Source organism: Geotrypetes seraphini, chromosome 11 (assembly GCF_902459505.1).
Source record: "Geotrypetes seraphini chromosome 11, aGeoSer1.1, whole genome shotgun sequence".
Taxonomy (NCBI): domain Eukaryota; kingdom Metazoa; phylum Chordata; class Amphibia; order Gymnophiona; family Dermophiidae; genus Geotrypetes; species Geotrypetes seraphini.
In genome coordinates this window covers 16528247-16545526 of record NC_047094.1, presented here as the reverse complement: position 1 = coordinate 16545526, position 17280 = coordinate 16528247, and the positions used below count along the sequence as shown (strand labels likewise).

General features: G+C 42.2%; 1 protein-coding gene across 1 annotated transcript in view; it reads left to right on the top strand.

Annotated features, from left to right (window-relative positions):
- LOC117369378 (kinesin-like protein KIF19) overlaps nt 1-17280 on the top strand; it is a 145702-nt gene that overhangs the window by 85042 nt on the left and 43380 nt on the right. The gene's annotated exons all lie outside the window — the stretch shown is intronic.

Sequence of the window (17280 nt, the reverse complement as noted above, 5' to 3'; positions counted from 1 at the left end):
ACAAAGTTCTATAATATTTCAAAAACTGTTTTAATATATCATGAATTTGAGAATGAGTAACCCCATTTTCATCCGTAATAGCCACAATTTTTACTTTCCTTTTTTTTGCTTTTAAATAATTAGCTAGTAATCTTCCTGCTTTATTCGAGTTTCCATATTACAAAGCCTTTTGAGTAAATAATTCCTTCCTAGCCCATTTAGAAGAGATCTCATTATATTTATATTTAGCTTTTGATAGGGACTGGAATGTATCATGTTCCCATTTTACCGTTAAATTAATCTTTTCCTCTAGATCAATGAAATCTTTTTTTGATTGAGTATTTTTAAAAAAAATTCTTTATTCATTTTATGTTTTACATTAAGTGCACAGAAAGTAACAACAATTTAACTTAATACATCACTTCAAATTCCACAAACTTTTTCATTAAATAAAATTTATCCACTTCCCTCCCACTATACTAATATCAAATAATACATTTAATATAATAATTCTTCCTTCCCTTCATAACAAATAATGAAATCCAAACCCCTCCCCCTTCTTTCATTTATGTTAATCAGGGAAAAATGATATCTATTCATTACAATAATTTATTAATGGCCTCCACACATCCTTAAATTTATTAAAATCTCCTTTTTGAACAGCTAATGTTCTTTCCATTTTATATATATGACACACTGATCTCCACCAAAAACTATAAATCAGTCTGTTCCAATTTTTCCAATTATACGTTATTTGTTGAATGGCAACTCCTGTCAGAATCAGTAAAAGTTTATTATTATTGGAAGATATTTGGCTCTTGGCTCTCATAGACATGCCAAATAAAACTGTGTCATACGATAATGCCACATGATTCTCTAGCAAACAATTTATTTGGCCCCAAATCGACTTCCAAAAAGCCAAAATAAATGGACAATAAAACAATAGATGATCTAAAGTCCCTGCATCTAGATGACAATGCCAACATCAATTAGACTTAGAGCAATCTAATTTTTGTAAACGAACAGGGGTCCAGAATGCTTTATGCAACAGGAAAAATCACATTTGCCTCATTGATTGAGTAGTAACATGAGCTGAATATGAAATTATATTCCCTCTCAAGGCAGCTTTAAAAGCATCCCATAAAGTTTCCAATGAGATCTCTTCTGAAGAGTTTAATTGAAAATATTCCTCCATCTTTATATTGAATTATTCAATAAATTTTGTGTCATCTAGCAGTGTATTATTGAATCTCCAAATAGGTCTCTTTTCTTTTTGATCCTCCAATTCAAATTCTATCCATATTCCACTATGATCTGATAGAATAATTGGATCTATGGTAGCTGTTCTGACCTATTGTTCAAGCTTATCTGAAACAAAAATATAATCAATCCTAGAAAGTGATTTGTGAACATGTGAACAGAAATAAAATTCCCGAGCATTAAAGTATAACATTCTCCAGATGTCTTTTAGCCCACAAACTTGAATCAAATTATCTAATCCTAACGATTTTATCATTCTGCTAGGTTTTTTATCCAGTAAAGGGTCCATAACAGCATTAAAATCTCCCACCACTATTAAATTAGTCGTAGCCAGAGGTAGAACAACATGTTGGAGTGTTTTGAAAAATTCAATTTGATTCGAATTAGGACCATAAATATTAAAAAGCGTCAGAGTATCCTTACCAGTGCTCATTTTCACATGTACCCATCTACCCATAGGATCAGCTGAAATCAAGTTAAATGATGCATTACATTTTTTATTTACTAATATGGCAACACCCCCTTCTTCCCTAGCGCAGGAGCATAAAAACATTCTTTTACCCAACCTCCTTCTAACTTTTTAGATTCTATATTGGATAAATGGGTCCCTTGAATATAATAAATATCTGCATTTTGTTTTTTGAGAAAATTAAGTGTTTTTTTTCTTTTTATGGGGTGATTAAGGCCATTGACGTTTAATGGCCTCCCACCATACATCCCACCCGCTACCCTCCCCCCAACCCATTAAATAATACGAATACTTGAAAACGCTTATCAGGACTAGCAACTAAAAACTCCTCCAGGCACTTATTAATAATCATATTGGAAGATTGTAGATTTTCATCATTTACCATATATCATTTTCATCATGTATCAAACATATATTAATATTAATTAAAATAACTTAACAGTATTATTACTTGGAAAATTTCTGAGGATACATTTTAAGAAGTTGGCTGGCAGACACAAATGAGAGAAGCTGGTGTTAGTTTAAGCAGTGGTAAGTTTTATATGGTTATCCACCCAAAGTAGTAAAATGCCAGAAAGAGTCTTATGCCCCAATTCACAAAATGGCCCATAGCATGTTTTCTCCCTTGATCGCCCATTTTCCGATCTGGCCATGCAAATTAGTAAAACCCCATGCAAAATAGCCAAGTGATTGATTCACTTACATTGCTGGCTATTTTCCATAGGATTTTATGATCCTAAAAACCCAACTGTTGTAGACCTGTTGGTAACTGTGTTACTGACAGGTCTTCCGGGTTTTTTGTTTCCATTTTTTAAAAATGGCACTGATATTTTAAATATTTGTCCCATAAAAAAATTTTAAAAATGCCCCCCGTCTCCCCCAACATGCGGCGACCTACAAATGGCAGGAAGGATGCCCACTCCCTCCTGCCATCGGCCCCCCTGCACTGGACTGATATGGCAGAAGGGATGCCAACTCCCTCCTGCCATCGCCCCCCCCACGCCGAACTGATATGGCAGGAGGGATACATACTCTCCCCACTGTAGCTCCTCCAGTTGGGAGGAGCCTAAGGAAGTCCTTGATTGGCCATTGTTTTGGCCAATCAAGGACTTCCTTAGGTTCCTCCCTAAGGAAGTCCATGATTGGCTCAGATGCCTCAGGCCCCTCCTAAGGGAAGAGCCTGAGGCGCCTGAGCCAATGTATTACATGATGCACTGGGGAGGGGCTTAAGGCCTACATTGTGTAGACAGTGGCTGGAGGAGCAGGAGGGTCTTACTGAACACCCTTCCTGCTCCTGACTTAAAGGTATGAGGGGTGATGGTGGAGGGACCTGACCCGAAGGTTGGGGGCAAACAGCAGGAGGGAGTGGGGGAGCCAATGGCAGAAGGGAGTTGGCATCCCTCCTGCCATATTTAAGATCTGCGTCAGTGGCAGGGGGCATCCCACCTACCATGATCGCGTGGGCAGGGAGTGTCTGTGGGAGCGTCTGTGGGAGCGTCTGGTGACAGGAGGGAGTGCGAAACCCTCCTGCCATTTTTTTTGTTTCAGGGAGGGAGAGGGTGCTTTGTCGTGGGGGGGGGGGTCCTTTTTTTTATTAGGCAGATATTTTGCATGTGTAATACACGCAAATATCTGTGCCATTAAAAAAAAATGAACCCCCTCCGGCAGAAGCCCTGACAGCAGTGACAGGAGGCTGCTTCTCCTGTCATACTGTCAGGGTTCGGCGCATGTCTTAATCGTTCACTGAGCGATTGAGTTGGTGAGTTTGCATGCAAATAATTTGCACGCAGACTTGATAGTGAATCAATCGCTGTTTGAAAATCGGCTAGAGAATCAGCCAGCAGTGATTAAGTCGCTATCTTTAGTGAATCTGTGCCTTACTTTTCACCCACCAGATCGCTCTAGAATGATGGGCTATGCCCCTTAGCCAGCAGATGGAGACTAAGAGCTGTGAGCCTTGCCTTACAAAAGGCACCATGCAGCCACTTGATCTTCAGTATTCTCTATCTCCAGCAGATGCTGACAGGCTTTCTATGCAGTAGGGGACTGGTCTGGTGAGAAAGGTCCTGGGCAATGAATCTGAAATACTATATTCAAAGGAGCAATCCATTTAATGTACAGGTTCCATTCCACTGCCCTTGAAGTTGACATCCATACCAAGTGTTAATTATACGTACATTCCTAATAACCTGGATAGGCCAGCTTTTAAGGACACACTCTCTGCCTGTGTCTTTGAATGCATCTCTTTCTGCTGCATTCAAAGCAAATCTTCAACCACTGGGTAGGATATGTACCCATCAGCTCCAGCCAAATCAGCTACTATTGCAAACCTCAGAGCAGCCTCCTATGAAGACATATTTAAAGCATCTATATGGTCTTCTACATATGCCATGGATTGTTAGCATGGAATGTTGCTACTCTTGGGTTTTTGCCAGGTACTAGTGACCTGGATTGGTCACCGGACTACTGGGCTAGATGGACCATTGGTCTGACCCAGTAAGGCTATTCTTAGGTTCTTATGCCTTCACTAGACATTACTTCCTTGACCAATCTTTTACCCCAGATACAGCTTTTTAACAAGCAGTTTTATTCAACCTCTTTATTAGATTTTTTAGACTTTCAGGATATAATATTTCTCCACCTATTTCATTCTCAGACTGTCAACAAAAGCATCAGAAAGAGAAGCAGCCCTTAGCTCTGGAATTGCCATGAAGTGCACCTGCATCTTTATGGCTTTGTACAGAGAAAGCAGTTGCTTTTCTATAATGGGAGTTTTCCATAGACAGCAGGGAAATGCAGCCACACTCACTCTCCGTTCTACCTCACACACAAAAAAAAGAGAAGAAAAAGAGTAAAGCACAAATCTGATATTTTTAAGAACTTACTATGAAACAGACTCAAAAGAAGGGGCCATGTGGCAGCACAGGAACCTCCATGCAGGTGAAGAGAAATAAAAAAAGACAACTTTGAGCTAAGGGAGAACGCCAGAACACAGGCTTCATCGGTGATATTACCATGTAGCATGGCTGCATTCTTCTGCTGTCTACAGAAGAATCTATTACAGGTAAGCAACTCTGCTTTACCTGCTAATATTTTCTTAAATCCAACCAGACCAGTTCAGAATCCCATCTTGATACTTAATTGTTTTGTTTTGCTCTGGTTGTAATATGTTCTTCACAGGCAGAGGCAGGGGCAGGGGTGGGGAATGAGGTTGCAGTTGTGGTTTCAGGATTTTCTCAATGAATATGCATGAGATCTATTTGCATGCACTGCCTTCATTGTATGCGAATAGATCTCATGCGTATTCATTGGGGAAATCCTCACCCTGGTGCAGGGTATAGAGAGCAGTTTCAAGGTGCCTATTTGGAACCAATTCTGTGAAGGAAAGGAAGTGCCAGGTATTTACACTTTTAGGCATGAACACTTACACTAGCCAAAGAGCTGATATAAATGCTTGTGCCTAGATTTAGGAGCTATGTACATAACTTATAGTTTTCTGTAAGTTACGTACATGTGTAAATATGTGCCTAGCTCATGCCCTGCCCAGAAGCCACCCGTGCAAATGCCGATCTGCAAAGTACGAGCTATCGAAGATATGTGTGTATTTATAGAATAACACAGAGGTCCCCAAAGTCCCTCCTTGAGGGCCGAATCCAGTCGGGTTTTCAGGATTTCCCCAATGAATATGCATTGAAAGCAGTGCATGCACATAGATCTCATGCATATTCATTGGGGAAATCCTGAAACCCGACTGGATTCGGCCCTCAAGGAGGGACTTTGGGGACCCCTGGAATAACACAATGCCAAATTTTATTTACACACGCATGTGGACATACACATGGATCAATAACTACAATACTGGCATCTACCTGCATATTTGTTACCTAATGTTAGGTGGCTCCTTTTAGAATCGGTAGCGCCCAAGAAAAGGATCTGGGTATCATTGTAGACAATACGATGAAACCTTCCGCCCAATGTGCGGCAGCGGCCAAAAAAGCAAAAACAAACAGGATTCTGGTAATTATTAAAAAAGGGATAGTTAACAAGACTAAGAATGTTATAAAGCCCCTGTATCGCTCCATAGTTACATTACATTACATTACATTACGGATTTCTATTCCGCCTATACCTTGCAGTTCAAGGCGGATTACAAAAGATTTGACTGGACATTTCCAGTGATGATCACATTACAGAGGATTTTACTGGACATTTTCCAGTGAGGATACAATTTTTTTTTTTTTTTTTTTTCTTGGGGATCTTATGGGTTGGATAGAAAACTGACAGTGCCTAGCTGTGTGATATTAGCAAATGGAATACAGTTAGAGTAGGCAAGATTACAATCTTGCGACCTCATTTGGAGTATTGCCTTCAATTCTGGTCTCCTTATCTCAAGAAAAAAATAGTGGCACTAGAAAAGGTTCAAAGAAGAGCGGCCAAGATGGTAAAGGGGATGGAACTCCTCTTGTATGAGGAAAGATTAAAACAGTTAGGGCTCTTCAGCTTGGAAAAAAGATGGCTGAGGGGAGATATGATTGATGTCTACAAAATCCTGAGTGGAATAGAACGGGTACAAGTGGATTGATTTTTCACACCGTCAAAAAATTACAAAGACTAGAGGACACTCGATGAAGTTAAGGGAAATACTTTTAAAACCAATAGGAAGAAAGTTTTTTCACTCAGAGAATAGTTAAGCTCCGGAACGCGGGAGGGAGAGAAAGAGAAAGAAAGAAATAGACAGCGGGAGTGAGAGAGACAGAAAGGAAGAAAGAGACAGGTGCAGGGAGAAAGAAAGACAGATAGACAGACATATATTCTAGCACCCGTTAATGTAGCGGGCTTAAACACTGGTCTATTATAATCATTTGCTTCTTCCTCCACCTTTCCTATTACAAATAAACTTTATTCAAGCAAAAAGGTTCTTTTATAAATTTCCTAAATGTCCCAAAGCAATCATATGTTGTAAAAATTGTTGAAACATTTTCAAAATGAATATATAAGAGTTTCATTCATAAACAGCGCTGGGGTCCTGTGGACCAAATAAGTGAAACCTTATATGTCGGTGTCTTTATAATTGAGAAACGTGCTTATATGTTCATTTTGAATACTTTTAAACAATTTTTACAATACGTATATGATTGCTTTGGGACATTTAGAAACATTTTAAAAGAACTTTTTTGCTTGAATAAAGTTTATTTGTAATAGGAAAGGTGGGGGGAAGAAGCAAATGATTATAATAGATGAGGATCAGTGAAGTGGGTACTGTACTAGCAGGAGCTGCTATAAGAGGCCCCATGATCCCTTTCCAATCTGTATTCTGATGCTTCTTTCCCTTGGGTGCTAGTTTAGATATTTTTTTTTCAAATTCTTTATTCATTTTTCCATTTTACATCAAGTATAGAATAATATATCAGTTAAAACTTGTATACATCACTTGAATTTCCTTATAATATCATCGTAAATACATAAATTTATACCCCCCACCCACCTTCCCTCAAATATTTTAAACAAAAAATATCGTATAAATATTATATTCTTATCTATTGATTAAACCTTTAATAGAACTTTATACCATCCCCCCTCTCCCCTATGTATTGTAACCAGACAGACATCGTGCCTGACCTGGTTCCAGTTAAAGTTCCTCCTAAGACACAGAGTAAAACCCGGAAGGGAATGGACAAGGGTTGTGCTAGGAAAAATAGGGATGATTTTCAGGTTAACCACCAGGGGGAGCCTGAAATCTCCCAGGATCTCATGGATGAGCAGTATTCAGGTCACCACAAGAGGAGCTCTAGAGCTGCCTTGAGGACTGCTGACTTAGGTAGAATAGGGCGTGCCCCTAGAGTTCATAAACCAGCAGTTGAGCACAAGCAGACAGGCAGGCTAGGGAGAAGGTTCAGACCTTTACTCCCTGAGAGTCTCCTCGGGCCAAGCAGGGACGATACAGCCTCACACATGGAGGTACAGGAGGCTGGTGAAATGCTGGAGGAAGTTCTTTCTGATGTGGATCTTCCAATGGAACTTGACAACCTGCCTGAAGAAGCAAATCCTACTGAGGAAGCCATGGAGGTTGGTCTTTCCACCAGCTGCAGATCCTAATTGGCAGAAACTGTGAGTGTGTTTTCAGCTTGCTTTGTTTGAGAGACTGTTTATTGAAGCTGAACCTTTTGGGATTTTGCTTTTCTTTTCTTTTGCTGTTTTTGCCTTTTTTGTGAAGCTGATAGTGTCTGATTTGGGAGAGGTTTGCTGTTACCTGGGAGGGCAATTTTGTAGGCTACAAGATAGCTAATTGAAAGCAAACCTGGGACACTCTTCCTTGCCTGGCAGTGCAGTGAAAGGCTGCCAGAGGCTTCACTTTGAAGCACTGTGTATAGTAAATTCAGTGTCTTGAACTCTATGTTTGGACTAAAAAGTACAACCTGTTTGGGAGCAGGTTGCAGTAAGCTCTGAGGTGAGCCTAACCTCAGAGTAGGATAAACCTGAAGAGGAAATAGTAAAGAAGGCAGTGGAACCTTTATTCTTGGAACTGTTTATTGCTCTTTCTTTTTGATTTTGGACTCCTTGAAGGTTTATGGTTTACTTACCTGTTTGGTAAGGAATAAACCTGAAATATTTTGATTTACTACCTTTGTGAACATTTTGGTTTATTTTTATGGTGTCAGTCCATGCCTGCAGGGTGACTCCAGTCCGGGTCACACGCTAGTGCTATTCTTTATTGTAACCACTGAGGGGTGCTGGTGAGTCCCGATTTGACCACAGTCCCGGTTACAGTATAAATGTACTTTCAGTGGAAAATGGTGTCTAATCATTGCAATAACTTGTCAATGGCCTCCAAATCTTTTTAAAATTATTATAGTTCCCTTTTTGTATGGCAATTGTTCTTTCCATTTGGTAAATGTGGCACAACAAATTCCACCAGAAGGTATAGTTAAGTCCAGTGTTCCCGCTAAGCTGCGCTGGCGCACAAAATAGTACATCGCAGCGCACAAGTTTCACGTCACAGCGCACACTCGAGCGGAGGTGAGAGGAAGCGGCGGCGGTCTGCCCTGATCGCCTAAGATGCAGCAGCGGCGGCATCTTAGGCGATTACGGGGATCATGAAAGGAGCCGCCGCTGCTGCATCTTAGGCGATCAGGGCAGACCGCCGCCGCTTCCTCTCACCTCCGCTCGAGTGTGCGCTGTGACGTGAAACTTGTGCGCTGCGATGTACTATTTTGTGCGCCAGCGCAGCTTAGCGGGAACACTGGTTAAGTCTACTGTAATTTTTCCAATTACTGGTTATATGTTGTATGGCGACTCCTGTCATAATCAATAAAAGTTTATTGTTGCTTGATGAAATTTGACTCTTTGTTCTCATTGACATACCGAACATAACTGTATCATATGATGCTACATGGTTTTCTAGTAAACAATTAATTTGAGACCAAATTGATTTCCAAAAGGCCATGATACAGGGACAATAGAATATTAAGTGATCTAAAGTCCCTGCTTCCAGATTACAGTGCCAGCATCTATTAGATTTAGAGCTATCTAACTTTTGTAATCTAACTGGGGTCCAAAATGCTCTATGTAAAAGGAAAAAACAAGTTTGTCTAATAGATGCGGACACCGTACATCTCATTCTCCAAGACCAAATTCGTGGCCATTGAGATGCAGTAATTTGATGCTTTATCTCAATGCTCCAAATATCTCTAAGTCCATTTTTAGGTTTTTTATTTACAAATCCATTTATCGATTTATACCACTGTGCGGCCTGGTGTCCCAAGAAGTCCACCTGAAAGCATAAGAACTCCAGACTATACTGATTATTGAGATTTTTCCTTTCAGGGAACTCCTCCTGAATAGCCTACTTCAGTTGCAACCATCTAAAACTTTGTGATTTATTAAGACCATATTTATGTTGCAACTGTGAAAAGTCAAGCAGTTTACCATTTGAAATAACATCACCCAAAATCCGTATACCTGCTATTATCCAATGCTTCCAGATGACCTTAAATCTGCCAATTTGAATCTTGGAGTTTAATCATATAGTTTGATTTGTTGATTTATAGATTGGAATAGATGTTAAATTACTAACATATCGCAAAAGTTTTCCATGTATCCATAAATATTCTGTTATCTTTATAAAATCTAGGCATTTTAATACTAAGAACATGACATAAACGTAAAGGGAACATGAGTCGCCAGTCCAACCACAATCAGCCTGGGGTATTATCAATGAGCTCTGGGAGGACCCAATACATACCCTGGCGCAAAATATAGCTTGATGATACCTATAAAAATTGGGAAAATTTACCTCACCCTCTGCAATTGGTTTTTGTAGATACTAAAGCAATTCTAGGAGTTTTGCCAAGCCAAACAAATTTAGTTTAGATATTTACCTTGAATCATGAGCATAACAACCAGAAGATCTCCTATAAATGTCTTTCATAAATGTCTTTTTAATATGGATTAGTAATTTTGATCTGTACAGTGATCCTTTGGGATATTTTATTGTACTATTACAGTGTTCTCCCCAGAAATTTTTTCCAGCCGGGTGGCATGAAATAGTAGCCAGTCGGGGAAATTTGGTGGTGGGGAAAATTAAGGGCTCCTTTTATGAAGGTGTGTTAGGGCCTTAACGTGCGGAATAGCGTGCGCTAAAATGCCGCACGCTAGCCGCTACTGTCTCCTCTTGAGCAGGTGGTAGTTTTTTGGCTAGCGCGCACTAATCCAGTGTGTGCACTAAAAACACTTCATAAAAGGAGCCCTAAATGTGCATTTTTATTAATTAATTATTATTAACAAGTATTTTAGCCCGTTACATTAACGGGTGCTAGAATATATGTCTGTCTGTCTTTCTGTGTCTCTCTCTGCCCCTGTGCCTTTCTTCTTTTCTTTCTGTCTGCCTTCCTCTCGCTGTCTGGCTTTCTTTCTATCCATCTATCTCTCTCCCCCCACACTTCCCTGTGCAGCAGCCACAGCAGCATTCCCTCCCTCTGTGCAGTAGCATTCCCTCCCCGCCACTACTTCCCTATACAGCAGCATTTAAATCCCCACCTTCCCTGTGCAGCAGCCACAGCAGCACCAGCATTCCCTCCCACCCCACACCACTTCCCTGTACAGCAGCAGCATTTCCCTTACCCCCCCTTTCCCATCCCTCGGTTTTGACTGCTCCCTTAGTCCTTTGCTGCCCTCACCCTTCCCTTCCCACGGTCTGACCATCTGCCGATTCCAGCAGCGTGTACAGCACTCTACACACGCTGCTTCGGGGCCTTTTACTGCCTTGATTTACTCTGGCACGTCCCTAATGACATCATCAGAGACGCGGCAGAGCAAATCAGGGCAGTAAAAGGCCCCGAAGCAGCATGTGTAGAGTGCTGCACACGCTGCTGGAATCAGCTGGTTTTGAGTCGGGACCGCGGCATCCCTTCGCGGCTGGAGTGTTTTGGGCTTCCCTTCCCACCCCGCGAGGTGTCACCACGGCTCCTCTCGATCCCGCCAGCGTCGGAAGCCTTCTCAGACACTGGTGCGGCTGGTGAGAGGAGCCGACACGGAAAGCAGGAAGTCCAGCGCTGGCGGCGAGTGGTAGGTGCTGGAAAGTAAGGCTGGGGACTCGCGCATGCGCACTCCTGCAAAGCCACGGATGTACATCTCACAGATCAGGGAAAACGGAAGCACGCAGTTGAGTGCGCATGCGCGGCTAGCGTTTTATTATATAGGATTATTTTCCAATGCTCAATATGACTTCCTTTTTAAGGGTTGACACTTAGGCAGTGTTCCAGTAGCATTTAAGCCACCCTTGAAAAAAAGTAATGCAGATCCTTTTATTTCGAATAACTAATGACCAGTATCAAACCTTCCAACTCATGTTTTTGTTTTTTGTAATTCTTTATTCATTTTTAAAAACTTACATTAAGTGTACAATTAATAAAACATTTAAGATTAAATACATCACGTTATTTCCCTTTGATTTCTGTTATGCACATCCAGGAAGGGTGGGTGGGAGGGTGCGGGAGGGGGTGTTATATATTTATTATATCATTTGATTGTATTGAGTGCTGATTATTGGAATATTTGTTTGTTAATCTGTTGCACTTAATGTTGGCTTTTGAAAATGAATAAAGATTTAAAAAAATAATAATAATAATAAAGACTTTTTTTTCTGTAAAAAAAAAAATACATCACTTGAATTTTCTTAATAAATTCAGATACATAAGATTATTCCCTTCCCACCCACCCATTCCATTCATATTTAATCAAAAATATATAAATATAAATACTCTTATTTATATGTTCAAACCTTCCATATAATTTAGACAACCCACCTTCCACCTCTCCCCCCTTATTACAAATATACTTCCAATATAAAACGGCATCTATTAAGAACATAAGAAATGCCTTCTCCGGATCAGACCTAGGTCCATCTAGTCCGGCAATCCACACACGCGGAGGCCCATTTAGGTACTCCTTTATGGAGACCCGGATTTCCCGAATCCCTCAATATGATTAGCAAGAAGGTATGCATACAACTTGCGTTTGAAACCCAGAACAGTAGTTTCCATCACAACCTATTCATTACAGTAGGCTGTCAGTGGCCCCCAGATCTTTATAAATTTATTATAATTACCTTTTTGTAGAGCAATTATGCTTTCCATTTTATAAATGTGACATAATGAATTCCACCAAAAGGTATAATTTAATCTACTAGAATTTTTCCAATTACTTGTTATATATTGAATGGCAACTCCTGTCATTATCAATAAAAGTTTATTATTACTTGATGAAATCTGGCTCCTTGTTCTCATCGACATACCAAAGAGAATTGTATCATGTTAATGCTACATGATTTTCTAACAAACAATTAATTTGGGACCAAATAGATTTCCAGAAGACCATAATAAAGGGACAATAGAATAACAAGTGATCTAAAGTCCCTGCTTCAAGTTTACAATGCCAGCACCTATTAGACTTAGAGCTGTCTAACTTTTGTAATCGAACTGGGGTCCAAATGCTCTATGTAACAAAAAGAACCAAGTTTGTCTCATAGATGCTGACACTGTACACTTCATCCTCCAAGACCAAATTCAGTTAAAGCTTTGCATCCCTGGCAATCTGGTTTTTGTTTAAGACACAGCACAGAGACTGTAGTTCCTGCCTTAGGGCTCCTTATAAAAAGCTGCGATAGCAATTCTGTGCAGCAAATGCATTGAAGGCCATAGGAATTGAATGGACTTTGGTGAATTTGCTATGGGAGAATCACTACTGTGGTTTTGTAAAAGGGGCCCTTACAGAGTGAATTCCATAGTCATCTAGACCAGTGCTTCTCAACATTTTCAAGCCAAGTACCCCTTAAGTCTAACAAATACCAACCAAGTACCCAGCCAAAGCTCCACCCCTGATCCCACCCCCATTATAATAGTACTAACTGTAATGCAATTTCTGCCATTCATTTTTCATGTACACACAATATCTTATTCATAATAAAAAAAAACAACACAAAGCACACTGCAGAGAAAATGTTAATTATAATTTATATTTGTTTTATTTTTCAAAGAGGTCAAGGCAGATGACTTTAAAATATGCAATGTCACCTCAGTAACAACTAAAGAAAAATAGACAAATATAGTGCAAAATATGACAACAGATTATAAATTCTCAAAACTGACACATTTTGATCATTAAATTGAAAATAAAATAATTTTCCCTACCTTTGTTGTCTGGTGATTTAATTAGTTTCTGGTTGGACTTCCTTCTGACTGTGCATCCAATATTTTTTTCTTTCTGCCTCCTGCATGTTTCCTCTCTGGACTGCATTCCCTTCCCCAACCAACATCTTGTCCCTCCACAAATCCAACTTTTCTTCTTCTCTCCTCCACCCCTATTGGTAACATGTTTTCCTCTCTCTCCCTCCTCAGTTATGATCTTGCATCTCTCTGTTCTTCCTCAGGGTCTCTCCCCCTCTGTCTCTTCTATCTGCACCTCCCATAGTCCAGCATCTGCCTCCTGTCTTTCCCCTTTGGTCCAGGCTCTCTCTCTCTCTCTCTCTCTCTCTGTCTTCTGCTTAAACCCCCCCCTCCCCATGTCCAGCATTTGTTCTCCTTTCCTCTAGGTCTTTCTCTGCATCTCTCCTTCCTTCCTCCCTCCCTCCCTGGTCCAGAATCTTTCCACCTCTCTGCAGTCTCTTTCTCTCTCTCTCTCTCTTCCCTATATACACCGCCAAGTCCAACATCTGCCCCCCTCTCTTCTGCCCCTTTGTTTCAGGTTTCTCTATCTTCCTTTTCCTAACATTTCGAGTCCTCCCACCTTTGTTCCAGGTCTTTCTGTCTGTCTCACTTTCTTTGACTTCCCCCTCCCCAGGGCCTGGAATCTCTCTCTCCTAGGTTCAGGGTGTGTCCTCTCTCTACCCCCTCTATTCTAGCATCTGCCTTGTCTTTTGGTTCAAATCTGCTTTCCCGCCCCACCTCAAGATCCTTTTCTGTCTCTCCCCCCCGCGGTGTCCAGATCCAGCATCTCTATGGCAATCCTCATCCCTCCGGGGCCCTCGCAACGGGCGGGGCCTTACCTCCGCTGCTTCCGGCACTCAGTGAGAGAGGATATCTTCCGTATAGTGACAGCCGCTTGTTGAGGACCAATCTTTAAAAGTAATTATGGCAGCCTGCAGAGGATTGCTGGTGCTGTAGCGAACCTAGTGGGCTGCTAGCAGCCTCCGCAGCACGTTCCATCTGCCATGGTCCTGCCCCTCCTCTGACTTAAGGGGGCAAGTCCATTGTAGAGGGAACGTGCTGCGGAGGCCACCGGCAGCCTGCTAGGTTCACTATAGCATCGGCGATCCTGTGCAGGCTGCCATAATTACCTTTTAAAGACCAGGGGGAAACATGCAGGCCTTCGGCGAATTGGGCAATGCTGGTGCTGTATCGCATAGGCAAGTCATCCATACAGACCTTGAAGCAGGGCCCTTGGTTGTGTTGCAAAGGGAGTGTGGGAGAGACGCCCTGAGGGAAGGGGATGTAACATAAGAGAAAATGCCGGCATGGAACTTTTTTTACCAAAATGTTAATTACTCCTGGAGATCCCTCACCCTCCATCAGCGTTAAAGGGTGCCTGCAGCAGCTGCTGGTGCTGCGGCAAAGAAGGGGAATGGCGGTTGCCGGGTTCCATCACGGAAGAGGTGCGGGGAAGAGGGAAATGGGAGGGCAAGAAGAGGTGATTGCAGGGAAGCATCTTGAGGTCTCTTCTCAGCAAGCACATCAGATGCTTCTTTCTCTACTCTAAAAGGCCAAACAATTTTACTAGTTTAGAATAGCATCTGCAGCGCCAAAGGGAATTGTTTCTTAGAATTTCCATTTTTGTTTTAAAGAAATTGCTAAAAAAAAAACAAAAACCATGCTTTTTGACATTTTATTTACAGGTGTATGTAGACATTCTTCAGGCCGTACAGTTTGTACATCTATCTCAAGAAGAGAGCGTGGCTTTTATGTTTCCTTACCATTTCTCTCGGGGTGGTACGTCAAAACCGCATCGGTCATTCACGCGCCAACAATGGTGTGCCCTTCTCTCGGAGGCTTTGTTAGGTCCCTGGAGGTTCAGGCAGGCAAGAAAGCAGTAGCAGCAAGCCGCAAGAGCAGATTGGTTTTTTGGGGGTGTTTTTTGTAGGGGGGAGGCAGGACATAGAGCATGCTGGGGGATTCCTTTCTGCTTAGCCCGTCTAGTCCAGCGATATCAAACTCAATCACTTAGGGGGCTGAAATCTGGGGCATGGGCTGGGGCGCGGGCCAAATATTTTATTGAGATACTTAGGGGTCCTTTTATTGAGGTACGATAACCGATTTAGCACACGCTAAATGCGCACCTTAATAAATGGACCCCTTAGTCTTGGTAGAAGTGTCGGGTTGCGGTCTCTCCAGCCCCGCGCCGGCTCTGTGATGTAGACAAAATGGATAGAAGAGACGTGTCTATGTTAGGATGAGCCAACGTGCATGACTGACACAGTTTGTGGGAAGTTTGTATCTCTGAAAATCTTTTGAACAAAGGAAAGGGAGGACTACCTGTGGAGCTGATCTTTTGTTGGTGAGAAACAGTAGGGCCCTACTTTTGGGAATGAGGGATGGTGGGGGGAGCACTCTGGTCTCGTGCTGCCCTCGGCTTTGGAGAGGTCTGGCAGCATGACCCAGTCATCCTTCCTAGCAAATCATGCAAGGCAGCCATCTTGCTTCCTTCTGCTCCTCTGCGAGAGAAGCCTAGCCTCAATATCAGTGTTCATGGGGCACTTTGACATCTTTTCTCATCACTTGATGGGACCTCGGTGTAGCTCTTGCTGGCTCCACAAGGCATGCATGACTGGCATGTGGGCCAGCCCTCCAGACTCTGTGCGCCGATGGCGGGCTGTTCCCGGTCACTCTGCTTTTGTGGATCACTTCTCAGTCCACAATTGTGAAGCGCTCGTGCCTTCGGGTGCCTCACGCACGTTCACACGCTTCTTGCCTCGTCTTCTGAAGCGGCCAAGGCTTTGGAGGGCGACGGTTCCAGCCTAGCACAGCGGCACTGGGAGGTGGAGTTCGCGGTCCGTTGCTCACCCTGTTGCCACTGGCAACGTCGGGATAGTGGGCTGTAGTTAGGCTGCTCAGCGTTTGTGCCTGTCTGCCAACGGGCCAGCTTTGCTGGGGTTTTGTGGTTATCTGGCGGGCCACATTTTGACATGTCTGGTCTAGTCAGAAATCGGCCGGTGAATCGCGGGTGCAGCAACGAGGGTTGGGTATACAGAAGGCGACGCGAGCTCTGCTCAGCAAATAACCCATCCCTGCAGCATCCCATCTTCAGCTGGGCTGCAGAGGGGTTAAAACCAAACAAAAACACATGCGGTTTCCACGTCCGGAAAGTCTGCGTTGTGGGGAAAAAAAAGTTACTTACTCCTAAGGAAAAGTGTGTCATTGGAGAAAGGCAGCCGGGCGCTCACCTAAATTAGCCGGGCGGTACGCCCGGCTAAAACACGCTAGGGAGAACACTGTACTACCTAGGTATTTACTATGACTTAAGAAACCCAAATAGCAACAACATTACTATACTGAAGGCTACATTTTATTAACAACTATTAATATACGTTCAGATTCAAAGTCACATGGGCCTGGTTTCTATAAACTGCCCCTAGCGGCGTCTACATTGTAGGCGCTGCTCAGCATGGTTGTCAATCAACCATTAGGCTCCATTTATAGAATCATGCCTAAGTGGACTTAGGCATCCTAGGCATAGGTACTGCTCCATTAGACCATCTTTTCCCTTGCCTAATTTGGCAGCGCCTATGTCAGATGCCTAACTTATCCACTCCTATTTACCACCCATAACCATGCCTGCTTTTTCAGATAGCTGTCATTAGGCGTGGGAGGGTGCTCAACTTAGGTGTTGTTAGGTATCCTAAGAGTTCAGTGCTGAACTCTTAAACGGTTTAATCTTTTTTTCTTTTTGATTGGCTAAAAACTGTCGCAGTCAATTACCACGCTGATTAAGCCAATTAAAAAAATTGGCACGGATCCTGCAATTAGGGTGCCTAGTGGTACCTAATGTGGGTGTCCTTTATAGAATATGGCCTGTAGTGCGTA